Raw genomic sequence first — 15,381 nt, forward strand, 5'->3', positions numbered from 1 at the left:
AAAAGCTTTTGTGCAGGCGTGAGACAGAGAATCAATTAGAGAAGAATAAAAGGACTGTCTTGTTGCAGTGAGGGCCCAGTTGAAGTTGGATGACTTGAATTTATAATGTACCCAATCACTGCCCAGTCCCGGGTCCTTTGTCCAGTGTAATTTTTAGTCCATTTAATTGATCTTCTATCCATTTTAAGATGGTTGGATGTCACTGAAATAGAAGAAGTTGGCTGTTTTTGTGGGACTGCAGAGTGGGCAGGCATAGAAGGGTTTGGATCTGTGTAATTGGTAGGAATACTCAAATTGATGATTATTTTTTTACTTGTGGCCCCAGCACATAGCACAGTGCCTGGTGCATTATTATTATTATTTTTTCTTGGCTTGTGAGTTCATTGGTGAGTGGAGCTCCCAGTGATGAAGACGTGGCTCTTACATGGCAGACATTTAATAGCTAGCATTGATATAGTAAATATTACTTTATCCTTATAAGAGGTGCTATTATTAATAATTAGGTGCTATTACCAATCCCCATTTTACAGATGAGAAAACTGAAACAGGTCAAGTGACTTCTCTAGGATCACCAGCTGGCAAGTGGCTGAGACGGAATTTGAATACAAATCTTCCTGACTCCAGGTCCACTCTCCACTGTGCCACCTACCTGTTTCATTTAATACAGCCTTGTGGAATTGAATTGATGAGATCACAGATCCATTAGAGTATTAAGTATGGAGAGCTTCGGTAGTCTGAGATAATGAAAAGAAAGCTTGCTTGCACACAGTATTTGTTTGAGTTGAATTAATTAAAAGTCCATTCCAAGTAAGTGGGGCCTTAAAACTACACCTTGGTCAGATTTCCACTCCAGGGAAATATATTTGGAAAAGTTGCTGCGGCCTTCATTGCTTCCTCCTTTGTAGCTATTTTGACGTTGATTAAAATCAATGCCATGAAATGCCATGGATTCACCCAAGCAGCCTAATTCCAAATATTGCAGCAGATGAAATTCCAGGGCTTTCATCTTAGCTGGGGGATTGGGAGGGGGGGAGGATGTCTTGAAGTCTGTCTGTCTTGCAGTTACTATACTTTACTTCCGGTTTTCCACTACTTCTTAATGCTATTGAATCAATTATTAGATAAGATTTTGGGGGAAATGATAGAACTCTTGCTCCCAAGAGCTTCCATTTTCTGTGTAATCCCTTTCTGAGGACCACCTTCCATTGATTTAAATGAGAAAATAACCAGTTACCATTAGGGATAATTTCTAGGCAAATGAGTTAGGAGTTTTTTGTTCTGATAATTACAAGGAGGCTGATAAACCACTTCTGAAGTGCATAATGCTAGGAGCCTGTGTTTATCTCTCTTCCTTTTCTCCATGCTGCCTGTTTTCCTGGGATACAGCTTGATCTAGTGGGTTGCCTTGGTCTCACACCAAGTCCATTATTAGGGTTTGCTGAATTCCTGCTTTGCTGCCAGAGAGTTTGGTGTTCTGGGTGGCTGCTTGGCTGGCCTTCAAATACTGGTGCCTCCGCTTGGAAAGGGGGGGAGGGAAGCCTTGGCAGACTCCCCATGGGTGTAGTGTGCCTTGACTACTGATTGTCAAGGGCTTTTTACCCCAGCATGGACCATTTACATGATAATTATCGTTTTGGAGAAGTTGCTTCCTGGGTGGGACTGCAGCTCCTGGGAGAACCTGGGCTGGAGTGGGTTCCAGTGCCCTGGAGGATGAGTGAGGTGCCTTCACTCCAGGGGTCCCTGGCAAGACAATAATGGTAATAATGCTAATTACAACAATAATCATTCTATTATCTAATAATAACGATCTAATATTTTATTGTAATACATTATAACAATGCAGGATATAACAATATATTGCTATATATAATAATACACAAAATATAATTATAATATATAGTAATCATATACATTCTATGACAATATAACAATTATACACACTGTGACAATATAACAATGTGTAATATAATTATAGGTATGCAGTTTTCTTAATAATTGACAATATGATAGGTTATACCAATGTATAATATAACATAGGATAATTATATAGCTTATAATAGAATATATAGTTTATAATAGAATATATAGTAATTGTGTATAATATACAATAATAATTTTATATATATATATTTCATACACACACATACACACACACACACACACACACACACACACACACCCCACAGGGAGCGCTTTCGAGTTTGCGAAGCGCTTTCTAGCCATTCTCTCACTTGATCCCCACAACCCCCCGCGGAGGTGGGTGCCAGGACGAGGGCCGGAGGGGAAGCGACTCGCCCACGGTCACGCGGCCGCCCGGGCTGGCTCGGACCCCTTCGGGCGCCCCCGCGGGCTGCGCTCCGCGTCCGACGCCAACCTGGGCCTGACGGGCCCATGCCCAGAGCTCGGCCGCCTCGCGCTCGGTAGGAGGGACTTGTGAGCCGGCTCCGACCGCAGCGCCGCCCGTCCCGGGCCCCGAGCCCACCGCGAGGCAGAGGTGGCCCCTGTGCCTTTAAGGCTCGGGCGCTGCGCCTGCGCGCTGGGCTTCCCTGACGGGCTGGCCGGCCGGGAGCTGCGGCCGAGGGCGCGCGAGGGGGGGCGTGGGGCTGGGGGGGGGCGCTGCCGGGGTCGGAGTCCGCGTCGGCGCAGCAGCGGCGGCCCCAGCGGGGGGCCGGCAGTCGGGGCGCGCGCGCGGAGCGACCCTCGGACGGACGGAGGCCGGGAGGGGCGGCAGGGGCGGCGGCGGCGGCGGCCTGGGGAGCCGGGCTGAGGCGGCCACGAAGAGGTGGCGGTGGTGGCGGCGGCGGCGGCGGCGGCGGCGGCGGGGGCTGCCGGCTGGATGGGAAGTTGATGCGGACGCCCGAGCCCGCCCAAGCTCTCCAAGGTGAGGAGGGAGGCCGGGGCCCGGGGGCTCGGGGGCGCGGGTCGGCGTTCAGTGCCCCTCGACGCGGCCCCGGGCCCCGAGCCTCGGGCCGAGCCGCCTCAGCTGGGGGGTGGGGGGAAGGGCGAGAGGTCGGGGGCCCCCGGGGAGCTCCCCCGCCGAGTTCCTGGAAAGCGCTCCCGAGTCCCCCGGGTCTGGGGGCGGCCGCTTGTGGCAAGGGGGCCGGACCCGGCCAGGCACTCCGCGAGCTGCGGGGGCTTTAAAGCCCCCTCTTTGTGCCGGCACCCCGGCCTCTTCTCGCACGCCGGACGTCTCTCCCCAGCGGCTCCGGCCCGGGAAACTTCTGGGTCGCGTTGTCCAGGGGCCGGAGCAGATTCGGAACACTCTGCCCGGGAGCTCCTGGCCTTGGGGGGTCTCCTTTTTTTTTTTTGCTTTAAACAGAGATATCAGTAATAACAATAGTTGTTTTCTGTAAAAGTGCTTTACAAATACCTTATACTCCCCTCACTACCACCCCGGGAGGTTTTTACAGATGAGGAAACTGAGGCAAACAGGTGAAGTGACTTGCCCAGGGTCACCCAGCTAGGAATTGTCTGAGGCTGGATGTGAACTCAGCAATTCCTGGCTCCGGGAAGAGTAACCGTCCTGAACTTCTGACTCTCCGGTGCCCCTCACCCCCCGGGATTGGTTATGATGTTTAATCTGACTTGAGTCAGTTAACAAACACTTAAGAAGTGGCGGGCTCCATACCTGGCCCTGTGCTAAGTGCTGGAGATGCAAAGGAGGGCAGAAGACAGCCAGCCTCTGCCCTCTGGGACCTCGCAGTGGAATGGGGCAGGGGACGTACACAAACTCTGCACAGAGAGTGTGCAGACTAAATCGGGAATGTTCAGCAGGGGAAAGCACTGGCGTCAGAGAGAGAGAGAGAGAGAGAGACGTCTGGAGAGGCTTCCTGCAGAAGGTGGGATTTCAGCTGAGACCTGAAGGGATCCAGCGGGTGGGGACAGGAGGGAGAACATTCCTGGCCTGGAGAACAGCCGGAGAGAATGCCCAGAGTTGAGATGGGAGGGTCTCGTCCGCTTGGGGTTGGTTCAGTGGAGGCAGAGTGGTTGCTTTATTTAGAAAGAGCCCTTGGAGGGCTGAGTGCAGGATAGACTGCAGTGGGGGGAGGGGAAGGGGTCAGACCCACCCTGGGGCTCCTGCAGTAGGCCAGGTGTGAGGTGAGGAGGGCCTGTCCTAGTAGGAGAGAAGGGGCAGGGGGCTGCCTGCCTCATTCAGAAGCCGGCAGCTGTTGATGGACGCAGTTTGTGGCTACCCGCCTTCCAAAAGTCTTTGAGGGTAACTGTGATCTGTATGCTTATAAAATTCATTTGTCAGGTGGAGTACTAAAGGGGAATGCAAGTATGTCTGGTCCAGAAGTATGGCAATTAGAGAGGCCAGCTCTTACCTTGGAGATAGTAGGGGCAATTCCTCTTCCTCTGCCAGGGAAGCACAGTGGGGTGTTTAGTCTCATTTGTTGTTGTTGTTGACTCATGACGTTGTGAACCCATTTGGGATTTTCTTGGCAGAGATACTGGAGTGGGTTGCCGTTTGCTTCTCCAGTTCATTTTCCAGATGAGGAGACTGAGGCCAACAGGGTGAAGTGACTTGCCCAGGGTCACACAGCTAGGTAGTGTCTGAGGCCGAATTTGAATTCAGGTCTTCTTGTCTCCAGTTTTGGTGCTCTATCTCTGCACCACCTCGCTGCCCTTTACCACTTCTATTTTAGTCAGAGTAAGAGTAGTTAAAAAATGAACTCATCCTTGTTCCCAGTACAGCTTTTGCTCAGCCTATCGCCATCAGTGATTCTTTGAATTTCCCAGCCACTCCTTTCAAACTTGGGGTTATTCTGGGTTCCTTCCTTTTTAACTCGAATATTCAGTCACTGAGCCCTGTGCAGTCTTTCATTTTCAGTGGGTATTGGATAAACTATTCCTTCCTGTTCTGCTGCTGCCACTTTAGACCTTAGGTCGCCATGGGGTCTGTGACACCTACTGTTTGTCCTATGTTGTATAAGTAGAAAGATGGGCTTCAGTTCTTCCTGTTTTTATGCCTTTCCAGAATACCCAGCACAACTTGGCAAACTAATTTGGGTCATAGAAAGGGGACCTTAGAGGCCATCAAGTCTAACTCCCTTATTTGACAACTAAAGAAACTGAGGCACACAGAGAGATACAATGCCATTTTAGGAATATTGATCCGCCAGTCTCACAGAAGATGAATTGAAGTGGGTATACATCTAAAACCAAAGAGGCTAATCAAGGTATTTTACTGCAAGAGTCCGGAGCTCCACAAATTTGCTTTGGTTCTTTGAATTTCTGTTTCCAAGTAAAAAAAAAAAACTAAAAGGAAAATTAAAAAGCAACACCTTAATGTAGAAGATAGAGTGCTGGACTTGGAGTAAGGAAAACCAAGTTAAAATCTTGTCTCAGGTACTTAGTAGCTATGTGACCCTGGCAAGTCACTGAATAGTAGGTACCACAGACACCACAATGAAACATCAGACCCCATGGTAACCTATGGCATGAGGATGGCACGGTCTGCTACTGCCTTAGCTTCACCAAATAGTAAAAAAAAGTCAAAAAAGCAAAACTCTCACAACAAATATGTATAGTCCAGTAATGCAGATTCTCATTTTGGCCACATCCACAAATGTGTGTCTCATTCTAAATTTTAAGTCCATCCACTTTCCGGCAGGGTGAGAAGGGAGGCAAAGGGGATAAGCATTTATATGGTGCTTACCTGTGTGCCAGGCACTATGCTAAGAGCTTTTTAAAATTTTAAACCAAATATTAAGGTGTGTTGCATCATTCATTTTCAGGCCTCTGGACCTGTGGTTTATTACTGTACTAATTAAAGGGTTAAAGTCCTTTGGAGGTTTTTTTCTTTATAATGTAATCATTGTGTAAATTATTCTCCTAGTTCTTCTCATTTCACAACATCAGTTCATAGAGGTCATCTTAGTTTCCTCTGAAGCTGTCCATTTTGTCATTTCTTATGACTGTAATATTCCATTCCTTACATATAACACTTTATCCATTCTCCTATTGATGGTCACACCTTCAGTTTCCAATTTTTTTGCCGTTTCAAAAAGAGCTGCTACAAATATTTTTGTGTGTATCCTCTTTCTTTGATCTTTTTGGGGCATAGACCTTGAAATGATATCACTGGGTCACTAGCTTTTAGAGCATATTTCACTACAATTGGTTTCCTTTGTAATCCTATGTATTTTATTTTATGCATTTAGAAACATTATTCTGAGTGGAATACATTGGCTTTTCCAAACTGCCAAAGGGGTAGAGTCTGTGATGCCAAAAAGATTAAGAACTTCTGCTTTCTATGTTGGCATACTAAGCTGTTTAACAGAAACCTGGATGATGCTGATGGCACAGCTAGCTGTAATATCTAAGTTCAAATCTCACAATCATGTAAAAGGCTGGATATTATTGCTCAATAGAACTTCGTTGTGGGCTATAGCTCAATACCATATTGGTATTCTGTTCTGTTGTCCAGCTTCCTAAAGGAAGGTCTGCATGCGTAGTACTGTGGCAAATACTAGCTTTGGACATTTGATGGAAAAACTTCCTCATTAACTTTGCAGATGAAAAAGCTGATATATTAGGTGAGGGATTTGGAATAGATAATACAATCATTGACAGAATTAGTATCTCAAAAGATGGAGTCAGGTTAGAATGCTGGACAGAGTCTTAAAAAGATGAAGTATAATTGGGATATACCCCAGCCTTAAGAACAAAAAAATAACTGCACACATATATGAAGTGGGGAAGATGTGGCTTAATAAGCAATTTATAGAAAAAGAACTTTGCTTTTGAGTACCTTGCAGGACCATAGATTTCATTCTGAGCTTATGAGGCTGCCAAAGACACCTTAATTTCCACTTCTAATGTCTTTTCCCCAAAATCTCTTTTTTTTGAAGTCTGCAGTGTTTGATGCCATTGATCATCTCCTCTTGAATACTTTCTGTTTAGTTTTTGTGAGGCTGCTTTTTCTTGCTTGTCTTCTGACAATCTGTCTCTTCCTTCTCAGTTTCCTTTGCTGACTCTTTATCTGTATCATGCTCATTAACGTGTCCATTAATGTCCTCTGGGGTTGTTCTGTCCTGGGTCATCTTTTCTTTTTCTCTTCTGTAATATCTCACTTGTGTAATAATAATAATGATAGCTAGCATTTTTATAACACTTTAAAATTATGTGGGGTCACTTATCTCTCTGCAGATGATTCCCAGATATATATATCTAAACTGAATCTCTCTCCTGACATCGTTCTCCTGGTTCTCCCCACTTCACTTTGCATTTCGTAACGCATCTTCCCAGGTTTTTATGAAACCATTCCCTTCATCATTTCTTACAGAACAATAGTATTTTATCACATGCATATATCATAACTTGTTCAATTATTCCCTGATTGATGGATTTCCCCTCAATTTCTAATTCGTTACCAGCACAAATAGAGCTGCTATAAGTATTTGTTGTGTATATGGGTCCTTGTCCTCTTTCTTTGATTTCTTTGGGGTATAGTGGTATCTCTAGGTCAAAGGGTATGCACAGTTTAATAGCTTTTTGAGCATAGCTCCATATTGCTTTTCGGAATGATTGAACCAGTACACAGCTCCACCAACAGTGCATTAAAAAACTGTTTTTCCATACCCCCTTCAATATTTGTCATTTTTGTTTTTTGGCATCTTAGCTAATCTGATAGTTATGAAGTAGTGCCTCAGAATTGTTTTAATTTTCATCTCTTTATTTAAAGTGATTAGAACATTTTTTTCATATGGCTATTGATAGCTTGGGTTTCTTACTCTGAAAACTGCCTTTTTGTATCCTTTGACTATTTATGAATTGGGAAATGATTTTTATTCTTATAAATATGATCTGATTCCCTTTATCTTAGAAATTAGACTTTTATGAGAGAAACCTGCTGCAAAGATTCCCCCCCCCCCCAATTTCTTGCTTCTCTGGTAATTTTGACTGTATTGGTTTTGTTTGGATAAAAACTTTTTAGTTTTATGTAATAAAAATTGTCCATTTTTATTTCGTATGAACTTCTCTGACAGTAGTTTCTTCCATGTTCACTAATTTGCTTATGATGCCCTTCTTTATGTCTGAATTATGTACTTTTTTTGAACTTATCTTGGTATATGGTATGGGATGTTGATCTTTGCCTAGTTTCTGGCAGACTGCTTTCCAGTTTTCCCAGCCATTTTTGTTGAGTACTGCGTTCTTGCCCCAATAACTGGGATCCTTGGATTTATCAAACACTAGGCTGTTGCATTTATTTGCTTCTCATGGACTTAATCTTTTCTACAAATCAGCCTCTCTATTTTTTATCCAGTACCAGATTGTTCTACAGCTTTATAGTATAGTTGGAGATCTGCTACTGCTAGTCTCTTTTCCTTACCATTTTTTTTTCATTGATTACCTTGATATTCTGGAATTTTTGTTTCTCCCGATGAAATTTGTTATTATTTTTCCTTGCTCTGTAAAGTAATTCTTTGGTAATTGGAGTGGTATTGCACTAAATAAATAATTTTTATTTTGTTGGCCTGTTGTTCAGTTTTGTTTCAGTCATGTCCAACTCTTTGTGAACCCATTTGGGGTTTTCTTGGCAAGGATACTGGAGTAGTTTGCCATTTCTTTTCATTTCATTTGACAGGTGAAGAAACTGAAGCAAAAAGGGTTAAATGACTTGACCAGGGTCACACAGCTAGTAAGTGTCTGAGGCCAGATTTGAACTCAGGGAGAGGAGTATTCCTGACTTTAGGCCTGCCACTCTATCCACTGTACCACCTAGCTGCCATGAGCAATTAATAATTCTCCAATTATTTTGATCTGTTTTTACTTCTGTGCAGAGTACTTTGTAATTATATTTATAGAGTTCCTGTGTATGTCTTGGCAAGTAGATTCCCAAGTATTTTATATCTCTTCCTGCTGGATTTTGCTGGTAATATACAGAAACACTGATAATTTATGTGGGTTTATTTTATATCCTGGGGCAGATAGGTGGCACAATGGACAGAGTAGCTGGCCTGGAGTCAGGAAGACTCCGTTGTTTATTAGAGGAATTAGTCTTTAGTTTTTTTTTGTTTTTGTTTTAATTTTGATTCTCCCTGGGTTAGGTATCAAGACTATGTTTGTATTATAAAAGGAATTTGGTAGGATGCTTTCTTTTCCTATTTTAAAAAACATTTTATACAGTATTGAAATTACTTGTTCTTTAAATGTTTGGTTGAATTCACCTGTAAATCCATCTGGACCTGGTTTTTTTTTTTCCCCCTTTGGGAGTTCATTTATGTCTTGTTTAATTTCTTTTTCCAAAATGGAGTTTTCTTTTTCCTGTTCTGTTAATCTGGGCAGTTTATATTTTTGTAAATATTCATCCATTTCATTTAGATGTTTTGGCACATAATTGGGTAAAATAGCTTCCTATAATTGCTTTTATTTCTTCTTCATTGGTTATGATTTTATCTGTTTCATTTTTTATACTGGTTAGTTAGTTTTCTTTCATTTTCTTAATCAAATTAACTACCAGCTTATCTATTTTATTGTTTGTTTTTTTTAACAGTTCCTAGTTGTTTTTTTTATTCAGTGTTTTTTTAAACATTCACAATTATGTTACTCTCTCCTTTGAGTTTCAGGATTTCTATTTTGGTGTTTATTGAGGGTTTTTAATTTGTTGGTTTTCTAGTCTATGGTTGGATGCTCAGTTCTTTGATCTGCTCTTTTATTGATGTAAGAGTTTACAGGTAGACATTTCCCCTAAGTGGTGTTTTTAACTGGACCATTTCAGTAGCCTCAACTCTCCCTACTTCAATTCCTCCTCCACTCAGCCACCAAGGTGACTTTGCCAAAGTATAACTTGACCTACATGACATCCTCCCAACCCTCCTACATCATGTTTGGGGTGTTGGAAGCTCCTCATAGCCTGGCCTGTGTTGTTACACTTCCTTCACTCCCCTGTATGCACACTGCTTTCTAGCTTCACTGGCCCACTTGTAGGCAGTTCCTCAAACACAAGGCTCCATCTGCATTGGCTGTCCTTCATTCCTGGTCTGCTCTTCCTTGTTACTGTCACCTTAGTTTTCTTGGCTTTCTTCAAGGCTCAGCCCAAATCCTGCCTTCTGCAGGAACCTTTTCTGGGTCTTTCCCAGTGGTTAGTACCTTCCTTTCTTATTTTCTGTTAAATCTAGTTTTTATGTATCTTAAACATACCTATTTATTTATGTGTTGTCTCTGTTAGAATGTAAACTCCTTGAGGATAGGGTCTTTTGCCTTATTTTGTATCCCTGCATCTTAGCATAGGGCCCGACCCATAATAGGTGCTTACTAAGTGTCTGAGCTTCTCCATTAAGGGACTGGAGGGCTTGGAATCTGATACTCTGGAGGGCAAAGGAGAAAGGATTGCAGCCAAGAATCACCTACCCAGCAAAACTGAGTATAATCCTTCAGGAAAAAAAATGGATATTCAGTGAAATAGAGGACTTTCAAGCATTCTTGATGAAAAGACCAGAGCGGAATAGAAAATTTCACTTTCAAATACAAGACTGAAGAGCAGCATGAAGAGGTAAACAGGAAAGAGAAATCATAAGGGACTTATAAAGATTGAACTGTTTATATTCCTGATGGAAAGATGATATTTGTAACCCATGAGACCTTTGTCAGTATTAGGGTAGTTGGAGGGGAAAAAAATTATATGTATATATAGATAGAGAGATAGAGGGCACAGGGTGAGTGGAAGATGAAGGGGTGATATCTGGAGAATAAAATTGAGGGGTGAGGGAGGATTATACTGAGAGAAGGAGAAAGGGAGAGGTAGAATGGGGTAAATTATTTTACATAAAACAGACCAGAAAAGGTTTTTACAGTAGAGGGGAAGTGGGGGAAGGTGAGAGGGAATGAATGAATCTTATTCTCATTGGATTTGGCTAAAAGAGGGAATAACATGCACACTCAATTGGGTATGGAAATCTATCTTCCCTTACAGGAACATAGGGGGGAAGGGGATGGGGGGGGTGGGGATGATAGAGGGGAGGGCAGATTGGGGGAGGGGGTAATCGGAAGCAAACACTTCTCAGGAGGGACAGGGTCAAAAGAGAGAATAGAATAAATGGGGGAGGGGGGACCGTGGTAGAATGAAGGGAAATATAATTAGTTTTCCACAGCATGACTACTGTGGAAATGTTTTGCATGACTGCACATGTATAACCTGTATTGAGTTGCTTGCCTTCTCAATAAGGGTGGGTGGGGAGGGAGGAAGGGAGAAAATTTGGAACCCAAAATTTTAAAATCACATGTTAAAAAATTGTCTTCATATGCAACTGGGAAATAAGATATACACGCAATGGGGTATAGAAATCTATCCTGCCCTACAGGAAAATAGAAGAGGAAGGGGATAAGAGAAGGGGTGGGGAATAGAAGGGAGGACAAATTAGGGGAAAAGGTATTCAGAATTCACGCTGTCTTGGGGTTGGGGGAGGGACGAGATGGGGAGAAAATTTGGAACTCAAAATCTTGTGGAAGTGGATGTTGAAAACTAAAAATAAATAAAATAGTGAATCTTAAAAAAATATGTGACTGCATACAAAAACTAGTTAGATCTTAGGCTATAGAAGGCTAGTTAGATCTTAAGTTGTTGTTTTTTTTTTTATTGGAGTCAGGTTACCTGGGTATCAACATTTAAAGCAGTATGATCATGAACAAATCATAACCTTTGAACCTCAGTTTCCTTATCTGCAATTAAACATAAAAATACTTGCTTGATGTCCCGTAACAGGGTTTTTGTGAAGAAAACACTTTGTAAAACCTTAAAGCACTATATGAATATGAATACAATAATGCTCTCCCTGGGGCTGCAGTTTGGAATTGTATGTGGGTAATGCAACGGGGTCCTGCACCCAGTGCCACCAACAGAAGATAGATATGATCAATGACTAAAAGGTATAGGGAGGAAGGTGGATTTTATCTTTTTCTTTATCATTTTTTAATAATTACACAAAAATGGAATGGGTTGCTTATATTCATGAGATGATATAATTTTTTTTTGGAGGTGCCCTTGACTAAGATGTTGTAGAAAGGATTCGTGCTTGTTGTAGGGAGTTGATCTTTGCCTTTAAGATAACTTCAAATTCTAAGCTTCCATAATTCTAGGTTGATAAGTGTCCTTCACTTTCAGTTTTAAATCCAGTTCAGTGCTGTGGCAAGTAGTCCATGTTTATTTGCAGGTTGTCTTTCTGATGTGTTTTTAGAATCTAGGGCTTAATGCAACTGATTCTGTGACTTTTGGTTATATTCTTAGTTTCTTTAATTGGACCATTTTCTGAGAATTTACAAAGCATATTTCGATACCATTTTCTACATTGCCTCTGGCTTCCATAAAATGAGTTAACAGACTTTTAAAAAATTTTGTCTCTATCTCAACAACTAGTGTAGTGCCTTCCACGTAGTAAGTAGACACTTAATAAATGCTTGTTGGGTTGAATAGGATTGGAGGGCTGTAGTAATCCTGGATTCATTATGTAGTCTTGCCTTTTTTTCTGCTGATTAAGAGCCACATGTGGCTTGGGACAGATTTCCTTGTTCTCTGGGTCAGCACTTACTGTTTCGGAAGCCCCCCTTTGTTCTGGGGTAGCTGAATCCAGCATCTTTTAGCTTTTTGCCCATAGGGTTATTAGAACATTGTTGATGCAGCAAGAGAAGAAGCTGCAGCTCTAAGGAACAGTTATATGAGGAGGTTTATTTTTTTTTTATTGGAATGGAGGAGAAAGATGAGAAAAGAATGACCTCAGATATTTTACAAATTAAAATTGCTTGGAGATTAGAAAGACTTGTCTGATAGGAGAAATGAAAGATGTTTGTATGAAAATGGGGAGAGTTAACGTGTGTGTGTGAGGGCAGGAGGGTAAAACTGTTTTAAAAATCCTTTTAATATATACCTTGCTACCCATACAATCTGTGAGTTTGGCTAATGATTTTTGGGGAAAAAAAAAAAAGGAAAACTTTGTCAATGATTTTTTTTTAAAGGATAGTAAAAGTTCTTTTTTCTTTTTCTTTTTTTTTTTTAAATAAATGAACCAGTATCTTGAATTTGGTCTTATTGGATTCTCAGATCCAATTTAAAAGCAAGGTCAGAAGATGGAGTCATTAGATATTTTTGAATGAAGTAGGTCTATTGGCTTCTGAAAGTAGACTCAGAACTCTTTTTTAATTTGCTTTTAGATTTACTTGTTTAAGAATCAGAAAATGAGTTTTGAGGATTGTTTATTCCATAGATGAATAAAGTATATTTAGAAGCAGCATTGTGCATTGGATAAAAGTTCTGGGTTTGGATCTGGTGAGGCCAGGGTTCAAATTCTGCCTCTGACATTTACTGTGTGGCTGAGTGAGTTTATTGGACCTCATATCTGCAGCCTTGCCCAGGGAGAGCCTGAATTGGGAGTGATACTCAAATACTTGAATGGACCTGTGCCCTCCTGGATGTGGGTCTGTTCTTTTGTATGAGGTAATGAGGCTTCTTCCAGCCCTGCCTCCTCTTCTGGGGTGTTCCTGCCTATGCCCACCCAGTGAAGTGCGCCACGAGAAGCCCAGCAGCACTCTCACTGCAGGCATGGCCAGCCCATCCCTTTTGTTTATGTTTTTCTTTGACATGCCTGACACCAATTTCTTTTGGGTAACTCTTTGTTTGAAATGTGTTGCATCCTATTCATATATAACTGAAGCTTCTCCATTGCCATTTGGAAGATCTTCAGTTTTAATTTTTCTTTCTTTTTTTTAAATAAATTAATTTATTTTTAGTTTTCAACATTCACTTTTTTAAGATTTTGAGTTCTAAATTTTTTCCCTCTCCCTCCTCTCTCTTGAGGGAGTGCAATCTGATATAGGCTATAGATATACATTCCTATTAAACATATTTTCACATTAGTCATGTTATAAAGAAGAATTAGAACCAATAGGAGGGAACCACAAGAAAGAAGAAACAAAACAAAACATTAGGAAAAAAAAAGAGCAAATAGTATGCTTCGAACTACATTCAAACTCCATGGTTCTTTCTCTGGATGTGGATAGCATTTTCCATTCTGAGCCTTTTAGAATTGCCATAGATCATTGCATTTCTCAGAAGGGCTAAGTCTAACAAAGTCAGTCATTGCACAGTGTTACTGTTACGGTGTACAGTGTTCTCCTGGTTCTGCTCACTTCAGTCAGCATCAATTCATGCAAGTCTTTCCAGGTTTTTCTGAAATCCGCCTGGTCACCATTTCTTATGGAACAATAGTTCCATTGCATTCATATACCACTACTTGTTCAACCATTCCCTAATTAATGGGCATCCCCTCAATTTCCAATTCTTTGCATCCCTATCCTTACTCTTAAGGTGCTACATGGCTGCAACACAGAATTCCAGAATCTTAGAAAAATCAAAATTGATATTTATAGCAGCTCTTTTTGTGGTGGCAAAGAATTATAAAAGCAATGTAAAGTTTGCTTCCAGAAAAACCTTAGTTTGAAGCCCTTGAATGCCAATTTTTTGTCTCTGCAGTGAGCTCATTTACCCTTCCTGACTTTTAATAATATTTTGGCACTTAGAAAAGGGAGAATTGAAAGTATGATTGTGGGAGGGAAGAGGAGTGGACACCAGAGCAGGAAATTAAGTAAACATGGAGTGAACTCTAGTGTAAAGTCCTCAGTCAGCTTAATTTACTTATTGCTTTGATATTGGTGTGTGGATTACGTGGTAAAGACCTGCTTAAATTGCTAGCTATTGAAGTGTTTCACCCAGCTTGTCTTTTGGATTGTAAACAACTTTGTTTTACTAGGTATATGTAGAACTCATGTAACAAACATTGAGTAACAGACATTGAAAAGCAAAATACTTTGACCAGAGCATAACTGTGTGACTCATGGAAGATCTGTGACTAACTCTGAAGAGTATTGCCAGAAAAACCAAGATGAAATGTGTAGAAACATGAAGGGGCAGCTTTTTCTTCTCACCTCTCCAAGTGGTGTTGGTATTTGCCAACTTTGAGTTTTTGAAAGTAAGGCTAAGGTATTCTAGATTCTGAAGGCAATCCCTAGCATATACTTCTCTTTGGGGTAATCAAATCTTTTTGGGCACTTTAATCCATAATCCCTTAACTTTCTGTTTACCGGTACAGATGTTACTTTGTCTTTGACTTGCCTTCTAGATTACTGCTTTGATATATAATTTTAAACTTATTCATGTGCAGTCATAGTATTAATTTTTATGTTTGATAGATGAGAAATCAAGACTTTTGAGGAGGAAAAAAAATCTGTTTTATCTTACTGACTTCTTGAAGTGATTTATAAAAATTATATTTAAGAAAAATCATTTAGTTCATTAAAAGTTTTTTAGGTGCTAGATATGTACAAAGAATTACCCTTTAAAAAATTTTTTCTTTATATGACCATAAAGTATTTATTTTGGATTGATGT

General features: G+C 41.3%; 1 protein-coding gene across 9 annotated transcripts in view; it reads left to right on the top strand.

Annotated features, from left to right (window-relative positions):
• The first annotated feature begins 2,811 nt into the window (after positions 1 to 2,811).
• The window catches only part of EVI5 (ecotropic viral integration site 5), a 202,321-nt gene continuing 189,751 nt past the window's right edge, over positions 2,812 to 15,381 (top strand). For 8 of the 9 annotated variants that reach the window (XR_003566956.1, XM_027838000.1, XM_027838003.1 and 5 more), the window contains exon 1: positions 2,818 to 2,881. The gene's annotated coding sequence lies outside the window, so the exon portion shown is untranslated. Of the gene's footprint in view, positions 2,882 to 15,381 lie in introns of all 9 variants that reach the window. The other variant, XM_027838001.1, reaches the window with a different exon arrangement.

Source organism: Vombatus ursinus, unplaced genomic scaffold, assembly GCF_900497805.2.
Source record: "Vombatus ursinus unplaced genomic scaffold, bare-nosed wombat genome assembly UNPS02014825.1, whole genome shotgun sequence".
Taxonomy (NCBI): domain Eukaryota; kingdom Metazoa; phylum Chordata; class Mammalia; order Diprotodontia; family Vombatidae; genus Vombatus; species Vombatus ursinus.